Below are 18579 nucleotides of genomic sequence, written 5' to 3'. Positions count from 1 at the left end.
CCTAGTGGTTAGAGCATTGGGCCAGTAACCAGCAGGTAGCCTAGTGGTTAGAGCATTGGGCCAGTAACCAGCAGGTAGCCTAGTGGTTAGAGCATTGGGCCAGTAACCACCAGGTAGCCTAGTGGTTAGAGTGTTGGGCCAGTAACCACCAGGTAGCCTAGTGGTTAGAGCGTTGGGCCAGTAACCAGCAGATAGCCTTGTGGTAAGAGCATTGGGCCAATAACCAGCAGGTATCCTAGTGGTTAGAGTGTTGGGCCAGTAACCATCAGGTAGGTTAGAGTGTTGGGTCAGTAACCAGCAGGTAGGTTAGAGTGTTGGGCCAGTAACCACCAGGTAGCCTAGTGGTTAGAGCGTTGGGCCAGTAACCAGCAGGTAGCCTAATGGTTAGAGTGTTGGGCCAGTAACCACCAGGTAGCCTAGTGGTTAGAGCGTTGGGCCAGTAACCAGCATATAGCCTTGTGGTAAGCGCATTGGGCCAATAACCAGCAGGTATCCTAGTGGTTAGAGTGTTGGGCCAGTAACCATCAGGTAGGTTAGAGTGTTGGGTCAGTAACCAGCAGGTAGGTTAGAGTGTTGGGTCAGTAACCAGCAGGTAGGTTAGAGTGTTGGGCCAGTAACCAGCAGGTAGGTTAGAGTGTTGGGTCAGTAACCAGCAGGTAGGTTAGAGTGTTGGGCCAGTAACCATCAGGTAGGTTAGAGTGTTGGGTCAGTAACCAGCAGGTAGGTTAGAGTGTTGGGCCAGTAACCAGCAGGTAGGTTAGAGTGTTGGGCCAGTAACCAGCAGGTAGGTTAGAGTGTTGGGCCAGTAACCAGCAGGTAGGTTAGAGTGTTGGGCCAGTAACCATCAGGTAGGTTAGAGTGTTGGGCCAGTAACCATCAGGTAGGTTAGAGTGTTGGGCCAGTAACCAGCAGGTAGGTTAGAGTGTTGGGCCAGTAACCAGCAGGTAGGTTAGAGTGTTGGGCCAGTAACCAGCAGGTAGGTTAGAGTGTTGGGCCAGTAACCAGCAGGTAGGTTAGAGTGTTGGGTCAGTAACCATCAGGTAGGTTAGAGTGTTGGGTCAGTAACCATCAGGTAGGTTAGAGTGTTGGGTCAGTAACCAGCAGGTAGGTTAGAGTGTTGGGCCAGTAACCATCAGGTAGGTTAGAGTGTTGGGCCAGTAACCAGCAGGTAGGTTAGAGTGTTGGGTCAGTAACCAGCAGGTAGGTTAGAGTTTTGGGCCAGTAACTGAAATGTTGCTGGATCAAATCCCTGAGCTGACAAGATAAAAAGGTGTTTTGCCCCTGGACAAGGCAGTTAACCTGTTCCTAGGCTGCCCTTGTAAATAATATTTTTTTCTTAACCGAATTTCCTAGTTAATTAAATAAAAAATACAAAGTATATGGTGTTGGGTGCATTTGACCTGGTTTAGGTCCGCTTGTAGACTCTATGGCAAGGAGCATTGAAGCTGTTCCTCAGCTCCTGGTGGCTCAACACCTTTTAAGACACTTTATGTTGATGTTTCCCTCATTTTGGCAGATACCTGTATGTGTTTGTGATAAAACTTAGTCAACAGTTATTTTTTTTAAATAAACTATTTATCCTCTGTGGCTAAATGATGATCGCTGGTGTTTTTTGAACATTGAGAGTGGGCTCCTGTGGTTGGATAAAAAATGTACCTTGCAGGCTTGGGCCAAGCCCCCGACTCACACAATTGGTCAGTCACATTTATTTATTATGCAGTTCATTTTAGTGTAATCTCTGGAGGTCGGGGGCCCACAGTTACCCACTGGGCCCATACATCCTCTCCTCCCCCCATCTGATGATTAGCAGAGCGGCAGCAGGCTGCAGCAGGCTATCTATACTCATTGAGAGCGGGCTCCTGTGGTTAGCGGTTGCAGTAAAAAGATATACAGTGCATTATATAACATAAGCAGTATATATTTCCTTAAAATAAAAAATAAATATATATACATTTTTTCCCTTTTGTTATTGTACACAAATAATATGCAAACTGAGGCTTAAGAATTGGCTTCCAAATCACTGCAGTGTGCCATGACAATCCTGTGTGTTGAGTTTGTGTGCTCAAAGTTACTGGGCCCAAGGGCTTCAGCCCTGGTAAGCCCCTGCATTAAGCCGGCCCTGCCTATGGCTCATGGTTGGCTGTAACTCTGTATGTGCTTGGGCCTGGGCTGTTGGGGGGGGGTTGAGCTAAGAGAGAAAGAGAGAGAGATGAGGGAGGTAATGTGGAAGCAGCCCCAGAGCTAAATTACACTGCAGCATGGTCCCTCTCAAAGCCGACATCTGGGATCGGCCCTGACAACTGGATGCCGAGCGGCTCTAATTTAGGCAACTTTGTTTCTAACCCTATAATAGAGTCAGTATAGGACCGCAGGGCTGCCACGGGGAGGGCAGGAGGAGACTAGCAACTTCTAGCAAAGTAAAAACAGTCATTTTACTCTGGCTACAGGGCTCTGCTTCTAAAGAGGATATACACACGGTGTGTTCTTTCTTCTGTTTTCATTGTCTGTTTAATCTGAGGATGAAGGCCTACCACTGATCTGCACTATTGGTAGTGACAGAAGGTCTGTTTAATCTGAGGATGAAGGCCTACCACTGATCTGCACTATTGGTAGTGACAGAAGGTCTGTTTAATCTGAGGATGAAGGCCTACCACTGATCTGCACTATTGGTAGTGACAGAAGGTCTGTTTAGTCTGAGGATGAAGGCCTACCACTGATCTGCACTATTGGTAGTGACAGAAGAGGAAGTCTTTTATTCTGGGTTTTATTTAGAAACTGTGAGTGTTTGTCTGTTTTCTGAATCAAGGGGAGACCCAAACTGTCACCTAGAATTTCAAAAAAAGAAAAGACAAGAAACGTTAGATTGTCATTCATCGTCTTTGTTTGAGCAAAGCAGGCGTGTGTAGAGCAGGTATGGCTGGGATGTAACAAAATGGTAACCTGTAATTATACTGGGAGCAGCTTCGGCCTGGGCCAGCCCACTCTCCTCAGAGTCGGGGTGTGTTCACAATCACAATGTTCTGCTATGTTGCTGAGGATTTCACAGGTCTGAAAGTACAGGATAAATGGATGAAATATGGAAATGTACCTATCTTGATTTTCAAAAAGTCTATATGGAGACCACATTGCTTTTACCAATCCAGTCCTGTTGGGTCTGTGAGGGACAAGGCAGAAAGGTAGTCCCCTGTGGATGTGAGTCTGGCCCCTGGCTAAGCATCCCTCCCCCACTGGAAAAACGTGACACATACCTTCACTGCTGAATCCCTTCTCTTTCTCCAATGTGATGGTGGTATAGTGGTGAGCATAGCTCCCTTTCAAGCAGTGAGCAGTTAACCTGAGTTTGCTTCTTGGCCATCGCAGTCTAAAGGCTTCTACACCTGCATTGCTTGCTGTTTGGGGTTTTAGGCTGGGTTTCTGTACAGCACTTTGATATATCAGCTGATGTAAGAAGGGCTATATAAATACAATTGGATTGATTGATTGATTGATTATAGTACATAAATAATATGCAAACGGAGGCTTAAGAATTGTTTTCCAAATCACTGCAGTGTGCCATGACAATCCTGTGTGTTGGGTTCGTGTACTCAAGTTAATGTTTATTTGTGTTGTGTGTGTGTGTGTTTGTGTGTGTGTGTGACGTGTGCATTCTTGTGTGATGTGTGCATATGAGAGAGGGAGAGGGAGAGGGAGAGGGAGAGGGAGGGGGAGAGGGAGGGAGGGGTAGAACGAGAGCGAGAGGGAGAGAGATGAGTTGTTATGTATATTGTATGTTAGTCTAGAGCGGGGTTTTCCAAACTATGGTAATTATGGTTTGACTCAGAATTTTTACTTTAAATGTCAAATAAAAAAACATTGATTTCAAAGTTTGACAAACTATACAACTCTATGCACCAGCACTACTTCACAAAAACACATGTACTGGAACAACTGTGCAGATGCAACGTTTGGTAACAGAATTACAGTAAAATCTCCCTTCGTTTTTTATGTGACCACACTTTCCAAAAACTCTGTTAAATATCTGCTCCTAATTAAGATTCAACTATGACTGCAGAAAGAATGGGGTGTCAGCTATGACATGACACCATGGCTTTGTTTATTTAACTACGGTAGGGGAAGTGGATTTATATCCGGTAACAGAATTACATCATGGCTCCCTGATCTGTACTACACAGAAATGCATAATGATGGATATGAATGTCATTCTCTTCACGGTGATGTATTTTGCAGAGTTTCAATTCCCACTCAACTCCTACAGGTTTTAGCATAATAATGCTGTTTGAATGCAAACACGTCGCTGGATTTTGAATTTTCATATGTAAAATCTCCATCACCGATCAGTGAAAATGAAAAGCATCTGCGTTGGCCGGGAATCGAACCCGGGTCAACTGCTTGGAAGGCAGCTATGCTCACCACTATACCACCAACGCAAGTGGAGAAAAAGGAATTCAACAGGGGAATTGTAGGTTTGTGTCAAGTATTTCAAGAAAAACTCTCTCGCTCTCGCTTGGATATTGGACTTTCATGGTGATACCTGCTTATGTATTGAGTCCACTCCACACTGAGATGGAGGAACAAAACACTCCACATTGAGATGGAGGAACAAAACACTCCACACTGAGATGGAGGAACAAAACACTCCACACTGAGATGGAGGAACAAAACACTCCACACTGAGATGGAGGAACATAACACTCCACACTGAGATGGAGGAACAAAACGCTCCACTCTGAGATGGAGGAACAAAACACTCCACACTGAGATGGAGGAACAAAACACTCCACACTGAGATGGAGGAACAAAACCCTCCACACTGAGATGGAGGAACAAAACACTCCACTGAGATGGAGGAACAAAACACTCCGCTGAGATGGAGGAACAAAACACTCCACATTGAGATGGAGGAACAAAACACTCCACACTGAGATGGAGGAACAAAACACTCCACTGAGATGGAGGAACAAAACACTCCGCACTGATATGGAGGAACAAAACACTCCACACTGAGATGGAGGAACAAAACACTCCACACTGAGATGGAGGAACAAAACACTCCACTGAGATGGAGGAACAAAACACTCCACTGAGATGGAGGAACAAAACACTCCACACTGAGATGGAGGAACAAAACACTCCACACTGAGATGGAGGAACAAAACACTCCACACTGAGATGGAGGAACAAAACACTCCACACTGAGATGGAGGAACAAAACCCTCCACACTGAGATGGAGGAACAAAACACTCCACACTGAGATGGAGGAACAAAACACTCCACACTGAGATGGAGGAACAAAACACTCCACACTGAGATGGAGGAACAAAACACTCCACACTGAGATGGAGGAACAAAACCCTCCACACTGAGATGGAGGAACAAAACACTCCACACTGAGATGGAGGAACAAAACACTCCACTGAGATGGAGGAACAAAACACTCCACACGGAGATGGAGGAACAAAACACTCCGCACTGATATGGAGGAACAAAACACTCCACACTGAGATGGAGGAACAAAACACTCCACTGAGATGGAGGAACAAAACACTCCGCTGAGATGGAGGAACAAAACACTCCACTGAGATGGAGGAACAAAACACTCCACTGAGATGGAGGAACAAAACACTCCACACTGAGATGGAGGAACAAAACACTCCACTGAGATGGAGGAACAAAACACTCCACTGAGATGGAGGAACAAAACACTCCACACTGAGATGGAGGAACAAAACACTCCACTGAGATGGAGGAACAAAACACTCCACACTGAGATGGAGGAACAAAACACTCCACACTGAGATGGAGGAACAAAACACTCCACTGAGATGGAGGAACAAAACACTCCACTGAGATGGAGGAACAAAACACTCCACTGAGATGGAGGAACAAAACACTCCACACTGAGATGGAGGAACAAAACACTCTACACTGAGATGGAGGAACAAAACACTCCACTGAGATGGAGGAACAAAACACTCCACACTGAGATGGAGGAACAAAACACTCCACACTGAGATGGAGGAACAAAACACTCCACTGAGATGGAGGAACAAAACACTCCACACTGAGATGGAGGAACAAAACACTCCACTGAGATGGAGGAACAAAACACTCCACACTGAGATGGAGGAACAAAACACTCCACACTGAGATGGAGGAACAAAACACTCTACACTGAGATGGAGGAACAAAACACTCCACATTGAGATGGAGGAACAAAACACTCCACACTGAGATGGAGGAACAAAACACTCCACTGAGATGGAGGAACAAAACACTCCACTGAGATGGAGGAACAAAACACTCCACACGGAGATGGAGGAACAAAACCCTCCACACTGAGATGGAGGAACAAAACACTCCACACTGAGATGGAGGAACATAACACTCCACACTGAGATGGAGGAACAAAACACTCCACACTGAGATGGAGGAACAAAACACTCCACACTGAGATGGAGGAACAAAACACTCCACACTGAGATGGAGGAACAAAACACTCCACTGAGATGGAGGAACAAAACACTCCACACTGAGATGGAGGAACAAAACACTCCACACTGAGATGGAGGAACAAAACACTCCACACTGAGATGGAGGAACAAAACACTCCACTGAGATGGAGGAACAAAACATAAAACTGTGGTCCTGCCTATAGCTCAGTTGGTAGGACATGGTGCTTGCAAAATGTGGGTAGTTTGTTTGATTACCGGGACCACCCATATGTAAAATGTGTGCACTCATGACTGTAAGTCGCTTTGGATACAAGTGTCTACAAAATTACATATTTATTATTATAGATGATAAACATTTGAATCTGTATTCAATGTGAAATAACTGTAAGGCTTGAGCAGAAGAACAGTAAAGTTAAATATTCTTCTGCCTTGTTGTCTTCTGTCTCTGACCACTAATCTGAAACAACTTGATTGCTGTTAAGAATATTGCTGCTACCCATCCGTTGTGAGCTGAGGCCACAGCTGCGTCCAGCAAGGCACAACGTTGTGGAACATTCATGTCAAAAAAAGATGTAGAACCAACATGTCTCAGACTTAGAGAACACGGGATCATGCAGTTTAAGTGCACAACCAGCTGGGGGCGCTGTTAGCACAGAACTTCAGGCTTGATTCAATCCGATCTGCTTTAGCCGACATCAGCACAGCGGTTGTTGAGGCGTTGCTGGAGGTGGAAGTGCATTAGAGCTGTCAAATCCACAAGTGTATCCTGGCATTATACCTAAAGCGGAAATTGCCATTGGCTGCACAGAGTCGCATTAAGATCAATCTCATGCAGCCGTGTTTACAAGGTCGAAACACCGGAATGTGAGATGTAATCTACACCTCGGTTAGGCTGATACAAATCCTCATTCATTTGTTTAATACATTTCAATTTGAGCTTCCGAATTTCTATATAGCCTACACTTTCTCGTTCACAACTTGTAACACGAGTGGGATGGGTGTGGCTTCATGACAATGATCACAAGAGCAGCTGCTCACCGATTTGACTGTTCCACCTGCCAAAACATCAGCTATGTGGTGTCGACTATCGCCGGTTAATGCGTGATCTGATTTAATCTTAGTGTTTTTAATAAAAGGTTAAGGCAATGTTTTTAAAAGTGTCGTTACATTGTTACTACACAGGTTTAAGCACAACATTCTATAAAGTGTTAAACAGTTGTTCATATTTAACTTGCAGTAATCTCACATCAGGGATATAATGTAAATCAATGTTTCCCAAACTTTTTATAGTCCTCAAACATTCAACCTCCAGCTGTGTACCCCCTCTAGCACCAGGGTCAGCGCACTCCAGCTGTGTACCCCCTCTAACACCAGGGTCAGCGCACTCCAGCTGTGTACCCCCTCTAGCACCAGGGTCAGCGCACTCCAGCTGTGTACCCCCTCTAGCACCAGGGTCAGCGCACTCCAGCTGTGTACCCCCTCTAGCACCAGGGTCAGCGCATTCCAGCTGTGTACCTCCTCTAGCACCAGGGTCAGCACGCTCTCAAATGTTGTTTTTTACCATCATTGTAAGCCTGCCACACACACGCTATACGATACATTTATTAAACATAAGAATGAGTGTGAGTTTTTGTCACAACCCGACTCGTGGGAAGTGACAAAGAGCTCTTATAGGACCAGGGCACAAATAATAATATAATAATAATCAATTATTTTCCTCTTTATTTAACCATCTTACATATAAAATCTTATTTGTTCATCGAAAATTGTGAATAACTCACCACAGGACGGTGTGCTTGAAAGGATGCACATAACTCTGCAATGATGGGTTGTATTGGAAAGTCTCAGTCTTAAATCATTTTCCACACACAGTCTGTGCCTGTATTTAGTTTTTATGCTAGTGAGGGCCTAGAATCCACTCTCACATAGGTACGTGATTGCAAAAGGCATCAGTGTCTTAACAGCACGATTTGTCAAGATAGGATACTCTGAGCGCAGCCCAATCCAGAAATCTGTCAGTGGCTTCTGATTATTTTATATTTTCACAGAACCGCTTGTGGCAATTTTGATGAGGCTCTCTTGTTCAGATATCGGTAAGTGGACTGGAGGCAGGGCATGAAAGGGATAACGAATCCAGTTGTTTGTGTGTTCCGTTTCGGGGAAGTACCTGCGTAATTGCGCACCCAACTCACTCAGGTGCTTCGCTATATCACATTTGACATTGTCCATAAGCTTGAGTTCATTTGCACACAAAAAATTACAATGATGGAAAGACCTGTGTGTTGTCCTTGTTAATGCTGACAGAGAAGAGCTCCAACTTATTAATCATAGCCTCAATTTTGTCCCGCACATTGAATATAGTTGCGGCGAGTCCCTGTAATCCTAGATTCAGATCATTCAGGCGAGAAAAAACATAATCCAGATAGGCCAGTCGTGTGAGAAACTCGACATCATGCAAGCGGCCAGACAAGTGAAAATTATGGTCAGTAAAGAAAACTTTAAGCTCGTCTCTCAATTTAAAAAAATGTGTCAATACTTTGCCGCTTGATAACCAGTGCACTTCTGTATGTTGTAAAAGTGTCACATGGTTGCTGCCAGTATCATTGCACAGTGAAAAAAATACACAAGAGTTAAGGGGCCTTGCTTTAACAAAGTTAACCATTTTCACTGTAGTGTCTAAAAGGTCTTTCAAGCTGTCAGGCATTCCCTTGGCAGCAAGAGCCTCTCGGTGGATGCTGCAGAGTACCCAAGTGGCGTCGGGAGCAAGTGCTTACACGCACGAGCGTTAACACTCCACTATGTCTCCCTGTCATGGCTTTTGCGCCAACATGAGCAGTAGCCACGTTTTGCTACATACAGACCATGAGTGGAATTCCCGCGAGAGATTAACGGTTAATTTGATTGGATGTTAATTATTTTAATAGGCTCCCTGTATTTTACATTGTGTTGTTATTTCTCAGCACGCTAGATGGTTTAATTTTATTTCTGGCAGTGAAACGAGGCCACTCAGGCGAGAAAAAAATACTCACCCAAAAGTATAGCCCCTTTGGAAAATATAAATGGACTATTTGAAAATGTGAAGAAAAAAATGTCTATAAAAAAAATATACAGTTGAAGTCGGAAGTTTACATACACCTGAGCCAAATACATTTTTTTCACAATTCCTGACAATTAATCCTGGTAACAATTCCCTGTTTTCGGTCAGTTAGGATCACCACTTTATTTTAAGAATGTGAAATGTCAGAATAATAGTAGAGAGAATGATTTATTTCAGCTTGTATTTCTTTCATCACATTCCCAGTGGTTCAGAAGTTTACATACACTCAATTAGTATTTGGTAGCATTGCCTTTAAATTGTTTAACTTGGGTCAAACGTTTCGGGTAGCCTTCCACAAGCTTCCCACAATAAGTTGGGTGAATTTTGGCCCATTCCTCCTGACAGAGCTGGTGTAACTGAGTCAGGTTTGTAGGCCTCCTTGCTCGCACACGCTTTTTCAGTTCTGCCCACAAATGTTCTATAGGATTGAGGTCAGGGCTTTGTGATGGCCACTCCAATACATTTACTTTTTTGTCCTTAAGCCGTTTTTCCAAAACATTGGAAGTATGCTTGGGGTCATTGTCCATTTGGAAGACCCATTTGCGACCAAACTTTAACTTCATGACTGATGTCTTGAAATGTTGCTTCAATATTTCCACATCATTTTCCTACCTCATGATGCTATCTATTTTGTGAAGTGCACTAGTTCCTCCTGCAGCAGAGCAACCCCACAACATGATGCTGCCACCCCCATGCTTCACGGTTGGGATGGTGTTCTTCGGGTTGCAAGCCTACCCCTTTTTCCTCCAAAGATAACGATGGTCATTATGGCCAAACAGTTCTATTTTTGTTTCATCAGACCAGAGGACATTTCTCCAAAAAGTACGATCTTTGTCCCAATGTGCAGTTGCAAACCGTAGTCTGTCTTTTTTATGGTGGCTTTGGTGCAGTGGCTTCTTCCTTGCTGAGCGGCCTTTCAGGGTATGTTGATTTAGGACTCGTTTTACTGTGGATATAGATACTTTTGTACCTGTTTCCTCCAGCATCTTCACAAGGTCCTTTGCTGTTGCTCTGGGATTGATTTGCACTTTTTGCACCAAAGTACGTTCATCTCTAGGAGACCGAACGCATCTCTTTCCTGAGCGGTATGACGGCTGAGTGGTTCCATGGTGTTTATACTTGCGTACTATTGTTTGTACAGATGAACATGGTACCTTCAGGCGTTTGGAAATTGCTCCCAAGGATGAACCAGACTTGTGGAGGTCTACAATTATTTTTCTGAGGTCTTGGCTGATTTCTGTAAACTTCTGACGCACTGGAATTGTGATACAGTGACTTATAAGTGAAATAATCTGTCTGTAAACAATTGTTGGAAAAATGACTTGTGTCATGCACAAAGCAGATGTCCTATCCGACTTGCCAAACTATAGTTTGTCAACAAGACATTTGTGGAGTGGTTGAAAACAAGTTTTAATGACTCCAACCTAAGTGTATGTAAACTTCCGACTTCAACTGTATATATTTTTGAATATGAATCACATTTTTATTTGGCGTACCCCCAATGGCATTACCCCAGTTTGGGAACACCTGATGTAAATGAACCTTCTGTGGCCGGGAATCAAACCCAGGTTGACTGCTTGGATGGCAGCTACGCTCACCGCTATACCACCACCGCTCAGTAACAACACCACCACGAGGCAGAGACTCACAACATTCCTACTCAGAATTCACATGGGGAAATGGAGGCCTGATGGTTCATTGTAGGCCAAGTGAGTTTTTCCTGACACATTTTATGACAGACAGAGTGAGAAGGACTGGAGGAAGACTGAGGAAGCAGGGGAACAGATAGCCAGCTAACAGCCTCCTCAACTCAGACTGTGGAAGCAGGGGAACAGATAGCCAGCTATCGGCCTCCTAAAATCAGACTGAGGAAGCAGGGGAACAGATAGCCAGCTAACAGCCTCCTCAACTGAGACTGTGGAAGCAGGGGAACAGATAGCCAGCTATCGGCCTCCTCAACTCAGACTGAGGAAGCAGGGGAACAGATAGCCAGCTGTCAGCCTCCTAAAATCAGACTGAGGAAGCAGGGAACAGATAGCCAGCTGTCAGCCTCCTAAAATCAGACTGAGGAAGCAGGGGAATAGATAGCCAGCTGTCAGCCTCCTAAAATCAGACTGAGGAAGCAGGGGAACAGATAGCCAGCTGTCAGCCTCCTAAAATCAGACTGAGGAAGCAGGGGAATAGATAGCCAGCTATCGGCTTCCTAAAATCAGACTGAGGAATCAGGGGAACAGATAGCCAGCTATCGGCCTCCTCAACTCAGACTGAGGAAGCAGGGGAACAGATAGCCAGCTATCGGCCTCCTCAACTCATACTGAGGAAGCAGGGGAACAGATAGCCAGCTATCGATCTCCTCAACTCAGACTGTCAATCTACTCTACTTTGTACGTCTGTGTCTTTATGATCAAATGGGCTACTTGGAAAACTCAATACTCGATTGGTAATTTTCCCACACGGAAAAAAAAACATTTACATTTTTTCCTCACCTTGTAAGTCTGTGTGATGGGCCCTGGTCAGAAGTAGTGTACAAAATAGGCAATAGGGTGTCTTGTAAGTCAGTCTGAGGGGCCCTAGCTCAGAAGTAGTGTAGAATATAGGGAATAGGGGGCTATTTGCGGTGTAGACTTGGTCTGCAGGCTGGCGGTGAGGTGGTGGATGTGGTGCTCCAGGAGGATGGAGAGCTGGCCACACATCCAGCAGAACCACCAGCCCATCCTGGAGACACGACACACAATGGCTGTTGATACTGTATGACCTCACAGTGAAGAAGGGACATTTCTCTATTTAAAACAGACTATAATTGGAACTCTACAAGGCTGTTAGATATGACCTCACAGTGAAGAAGGGAGATTTCTCTCTATTTAAAACAGACTATAATTGGAACTCTACAAGGCTGTTAGATATGACCTCACAGTGAAGAAGGGACATTTCTCTATTTAAAACAGACTATAATAGGAACTCTACAAGGCTGTTAGATATGACCTCACAGTGAAGAAGGGAGATTTCTCTATTTAAAACAGACTATAATTGGAACTCTACAAGGCTGTTAGATATGACCTCACAGTGAAGAAGGGACATTTCTCTATTTAAAACAGACTATAATAGGAACTCTACAAGGCTGTTAGATATGACCTCACAGTGAAGAAGGGAGATTTCTCTCTATTTAAAACAGACTATAATTGGAACTCTACAAGGCTGTTAGATATGACCTCACAGTGAAGAAAGGAGATTTCTCTCTATTTAAAACAGACTATAATAGGAACTCTACAAGGCTGTTAGATATGACCTCACAGTGAAGAAGGGAGATTTCTCTCTATTTAAAACAGACTATAATTGGAACTCTACAAGGCTGTTAGATATGACCTCACAGTGAAGAAGGGAGATTTCTCTATTTAAAACAGATTATAATAGGAACTCTACAAGGCTGTTAGATATGACTTCACAGTGAAGAAGGGAGATTTCTCTCTATTTAAAACAGATTATAATAGGAACTCTACAAGGCTGTTTGATATGACTTCACAGTGAAGAAGGGAGATTTCTCTCTATTTAAAACAGATTATAATAGGAACTCTACAAGGCTGTTAGATATGACTTCACAGTGAAGAAGGGATATTTCTCTCTATTTAAAACAGATTATAATAGGAACTCTACAAGGCTGTTAGATATGACTTCACAGTGAAGAAGGGATATTTCTCTATTTAAAACAGATTATAATAGGAACTCTACAAGGCTGTTAGATATAACCTCACAGTGAAGAAGGGAGATTTCTCTATTTAAACAGATTATAACAGGAACTCTACAAGGCTGTTAGATATGACCTCACAGTGAAGAAGGGAGATTTCTCTATTTAAACAGATTATAACAGGAACTCTACAGACTGAAGTGAAGTTAGGTTAATTTAAAATGTAGAAATGTCTCAGAATATCAGACAAGATGTTTTTGTGTGTAAAGGGTGATCAAAGAGATTGACTCTATGCTTCCCTGTTCTCGCACGCACGCACGCACGCACACACACGCACGCACGCACACACACACACACACACACACACACACACACACACACACACACACACACACACACACACACACACACACACACACACACACACACACACACACACACACACACACACACACACACACACACACACACACACACACACACACACACACACACACACACACACACACACACACACACACACACACACACACACACACACACACACACACACACACACACTAAGAGGGTTGCACTTTGGCTATGGGTGTTATACCTCAACTCTGGAAGTGTCTGTAAATAAATGGTTTTGCCACTGTACCCAGACATTCCCCTAGGCTGTGGAGCCAGCTTAGCCACAAGCTGCAAGCATGACAACTACCGCTACTCAGCCAACAGAGAACTGCTGAGGGACCTGCTCGCACCCCACTGCTTTCAATGCTACGCTTCTAAAAGTCACTTTCCATAGATTCCAATCTTTTTCATCTCATTATTTCATGTATAATGATGGCCAAATGGACGGTGTAAAAAAATATTGGCCCATATACAGTAACACTGTTCTATGGTTAAAGAGTGAAAATGAATTTGATTGAGCTTTGGAGGGTTAAGTAAAATATATTAGGGAAAAGTATGTTCTCTTTCTCTCTCTCTCTCTCTCTCTCTCTCTCTCTCTCTCTCTCTCTCTCTCTCTCTCTCTCTCTCTCTCTCTCTCTCTCTCTCTCTCTCTCTCTCTCTCTCTCTCTACACCTCTCTCTCTACCTCTACCTCTCTCTACCTCTCTCTACCTCTCTCTCTGTACCTCTCTCTCGCTACCTCTCTCTCTCTACCTCTCTCTCTACCTCTCTCTACCTCTCTCTCTCTCTACCTCCCTCTCTCTCTACCTCTCTCTCTCTCTACCTCTGTCTCTCTCTATACCTCGAAGGTTTGAATTATGTCCCTGCCCTCTCAAACAATATTTGATTTAGATTAAATGATAAGATCAACTCAGCACCCAAACACTTAAAAACAGTCTCAAAACAGTTAAAAACAGTCTCAAAAACAGTCTCAAACCACTTAAAAACAGTCTCAAACCACTTAAAAACAGTCTCAAAACACTTAAAAACTGTCTCAAAACACTAAAAAACTGTCTCAAAACACTTAAAAACAGTCTCAAAACACTTAAAAACACCTCTAAAAACACATGCTCTTTATCGCGCCCTTTGATTTATTTAACCCTTAATTCACAAGGAAAGTTCACTGAGAAGACATTTTAATTTACTAGGAAAGTTCACTGAGAAGACATTTTAATTTACCAGGAAAGTTGACCGAGAAGACATTTTAATTTATCAGGAATGTTGACTGAGAAGACATTTTAATTTACCAGGAAAGTTGACTGAGAAGACATTTTAATTTACCAGGAAAGTTGACTGAGAAGACATTTTAATTTACCAGGAAAGTTGACTGAGAAGACATTTTAATTTACCAGGAATGTTGACTGAGAAGACATTTTAATTTACCAGGAAAGTTGACTGAGAAGACATTTTAAATTACCAGGAAAGTTGACTGAGAAGAAATTTTAATTTACCAGGAAAGTTGACTGAGAAGACATTTTAATTTACCAGGAATGTTGACTGAGAAGACATTTTAATTTACCAGGAAAGTTGACTGAGAAGACATTTTAAATTACCAGGAAAGTTGACCGAGAATACATTTTCATTTACCAGGAAAGTTGACTGAGAAGACATTTTAATTTACCAGGAAAGTTGACTGAGAAGACATTTTAATTTACCAGGAAAGTTGACTGAGAAGACATTTTAATTTACCAGGAAAGTTGACAGAAGATATTTTCATTTACAGATAAAGCGTTACAGAGGTGAGAAGAGCATTAAATATAGATGTTGTCTCCACAAATCATCAACAACAGCCACACATCACTTCTGATCTTCATCATCGATCATCCCTCCAGACTCTGAGTTCTCCAACCCCTCAAATCCCAATTCTTGCTCAACCCCGGACCATGCCACGACACAACGAAAAAAACATTCTCACACACGAGGAGGGCGTCGCCTCACTGTTAATGACTTGTCGAAGAAGGGGAAAAAAGAGGTCAAGGAAAAACAGAGGAGCATTCCTGTCTGGCCCGGCTGACATTAGTAGGCTGTCTAGGGGCTCAGTTGGGAGTCTAGGTGGGAAGTGGTGCCAGTGGAAGCCATGTCAACAGAGAGGGGAAAAAGATCCAGCTGGGGAGAGGAACCAAAGTATGATTAATCACTGGGGCCTGCCTGCTAGTGGGATGTATATTCAGGGGGGGGGGACCACTCAGGACCTCATTCATAACTCACGGTAGGGGGGCAGGAATGTGATGTATGGGTGGTCAATGAGTTTACAGTGTCAGCTGTGACCCACTGCCTCAGAGAAGAGAGACACAGGCACGCATGCACATGCACACAGACAGACATAATTATATCCGTTAATTAACTTGAATCATCTCATATCAACAAAGGGATGGACACTTATAACATGTACGCACACAGACAGACAGACAGACAGACAGACAGACAGACAGACAGACAGACAGACAGACAGACAGACAGACAGACAGACAGACAGACAGACAGACAAAACGCATATTGCAGTTCCAGGGGTGTGGTGCTCTAAACTCTGATAGCTACTTGAATCAGCATTGTATAGACCAGGAACTGTTTTTAATCAACGTTGTGTAGACCAGGAGCTGTATTTAATCAGCATTGTGTAGACCAGGAGCTGTTCTGAATCAACATTGTGTAAACCAGGAGCTGTTTTTAATCAGCATTGTATAGACCAGGAGCTGTTTTTAATCAGCATTGTGCAGACCAGGAGCTGTTTTTAATCAGCATTGTGCAGGCCAGGAGCTGTTTTTAATCAGCATTGTGTAGACCAGGAGCTGTTTTTAATCAGCATTGTGTAGACCAGGAGCTGTTTTTAAACCACATTGTGCAGACCAGGAGCTGTTTTTAATCAGCATTGTATAGACCAGGAGCTGTTTTTAATCAGCATTGTGTAGACCAGGAGCTGTTCTGAATCAACATTGTGTAGACCAGGAGCTGTTTTTAATCAGCATTGTGTAGAACAGGAGCTGTTTTTAATCAGCATTGTGTAGACCAGGAACTGTTTTTAAATAGCATTGTGCAGACCAGGAGCTGTTTTTAATCAGGAGTTGCTTTTAAATCAGCATTGTGTAGACCAGGAGTTGTTTTTAATCAGCATTGTGTAGACCAGGAGCTGTTTTTAAATAGCATTGTGCAGTCCAGGAGCTGTTTTTAATCAGCATTGTGTAGACCAGCAGCTGTTTTTAATCAGCATTGTGTAGACCAGGAGCTGTTTTTAATCAGCATTGTGTAGACCAGGAGCTGTTTTTAATCAGCATTGTGTAAACCAGGAGCTGTTTTTAATCAGCATTGTGTAGACCAGGAGCTGTTTTTAATCAGCATTGTGTAGACCAGGAGCTGCTTTTAAATCAGCATTGTATAGACCAGGAGCTGTTGTTAATCAGCATTGTGTAGACCAGGAGCTGCTTTTAAATCAGCATTGTATAGACCAGGAGCTGTTGTTAATCAGCATTGTATAGACCAGGAGCTGTTTTTAATCAGCATTGTATAGACCAGGAGCTGTTTTTAATCAGCATTGTGCAGACCAGGAGCTGTTTTTAATCAGCATTGTGCAGACCAGGAGCTGTTTTTAATCAGCATTGTGTAGACCAGGAGCTGTTCTGAATCAACATTGTTTAGACCAGGAGCTGTTTTTAATCAGCATTGTGTAGACCAGGAGCTGTTCTGAATCAACATTGTGTAAACCAGGAGCTGTTTTTAATCAGCATTGTATAGACCAGGAGCTGTTTTTAATCAGCATTGTGCAGACCAGGAGCTGTTTTTAATCAGCATTGTGTAGACCAGGACCTGTTTTTAATCAGCATTGTGCAGACAAGGAGCTGTTTTTAATCAGCATTGTGCAGACCAGGAGCTGTTTTTAATCAGCATTGTGCAGACCAGGAGCTGTTTTTAATCAGCATTGTGTAGACCAGGAGCTGTTTTTAATCAGCATTGTGTAGACCAGGAGCTGTTTTTAAACCACATTGTGCAGACCAGGAGCTGTTTTTAATCAGCATTGTATAGACCAGGAGCTGTTTTTAAACCACATTGTGCAGACCAGGGGCTGTTTTTAATCAGCATTGTGTAGACCAGGAGCTGTTTTTAATCAGCATTGTGTAGACCAGGAGCTGTTTTTAAACCACATTGTGCAGACCAGGAGCTGTTTTTAATCAGCATTGTATAGACCAGGAGCTGTTTTTAATCAGCATTGTGTAGACCAGGAGCTGTTCTGAATCAACATTGTGTAGACCAGGAGCTGTTTGTAATCAGCATTGTGTGGACCAGGAGCTGTTTTTAAACAGGAGTTGCTTTTAAATCAGCATTGTGTAGACCAGGAGCTGTTTTTAATCAGCATTGTGTAGACCAGGAGCTGTTCTGAATCAACATTGTGTAGACCAGGAGCTGTTTTTAATCAGCATTGTGTAGACCAGGAGCTGTTTTTAATCAGCATTGTGTAGACCAGGAGCTGTTCTGAATCAACATTGTGTAGACCAGGAGCTGTTTTTAATCAGCATTGTGTAGACCAGGAGCTGTTTTTAATCAGCATTGTGTAGACCAGGAGCTGTTTTTAATCAGCATTGTGTAGACCAGGAGCTGTTTTTAATCAGCATTGTGTAGACCAGCAGCTGTTTTTAATCAGCATTGTGTAGACCAGGAGCTGCTTTTAAATCAGCATTGTATAGACCAGGAGCTGTTTTTAAACAGGAGATGTTGCTGGACAGCGTTGTCTTCAACCTGTTTTCCAGGTATTTCCTCTAGCTCCTATTGTAGTCAGTGAAGTATAGTGAAGACCTGCCTTAATCAGCACTGAGGCTCCTTTCCCAGCATGCTCGTTGGTTCCTCATCAATCTGATGAGATCTGCGTTCACTCAGGATTTGTCATTTTATGGAAAGATGGGGAAGCTTAAACTCTCCTCGCTCAC

The 18579-nt window shown here is 43.3% G+C and overlaps 1 non-coding gene across 1 annotated transcript; it reads right to left on the bottom strand.

Annotated features, from left to right (window-relative positions):
• Positions 1-4355: 4355 nt before the first annotated feature.
• trnag-ucc (transfer RNA glycine (anticodon UCC)) lies at positions 4356-4427 on the bottom strand. The gene has a single exon. It is a non-coding gene; the product is annotated as a tRNA-Gly (tRNA).
• Positions 4428-18579: the final 14152 nt, after the last annotated feature.

The sequence above is a fragment of the Salvelinus alpinus genome, chromosome 5, assembly GCF_045679555.1.
Source record: "Salvelinus alpinus chromosome 5, SLU_Salpinus.1, whole genome shotgun sequence".
In the NCBI taxonomy this organism is placed as follows: Eukaryota; Metazoa; Chordata; class Actinopteri; order Salmoniformes; family Salmonidae; genus Salvelinus; species Salvelinus alpinus.
Note: the sequence above shows the minus strand (reverse complement) of the source record. Positions and strands in the feature narration are given on the sequence as shown.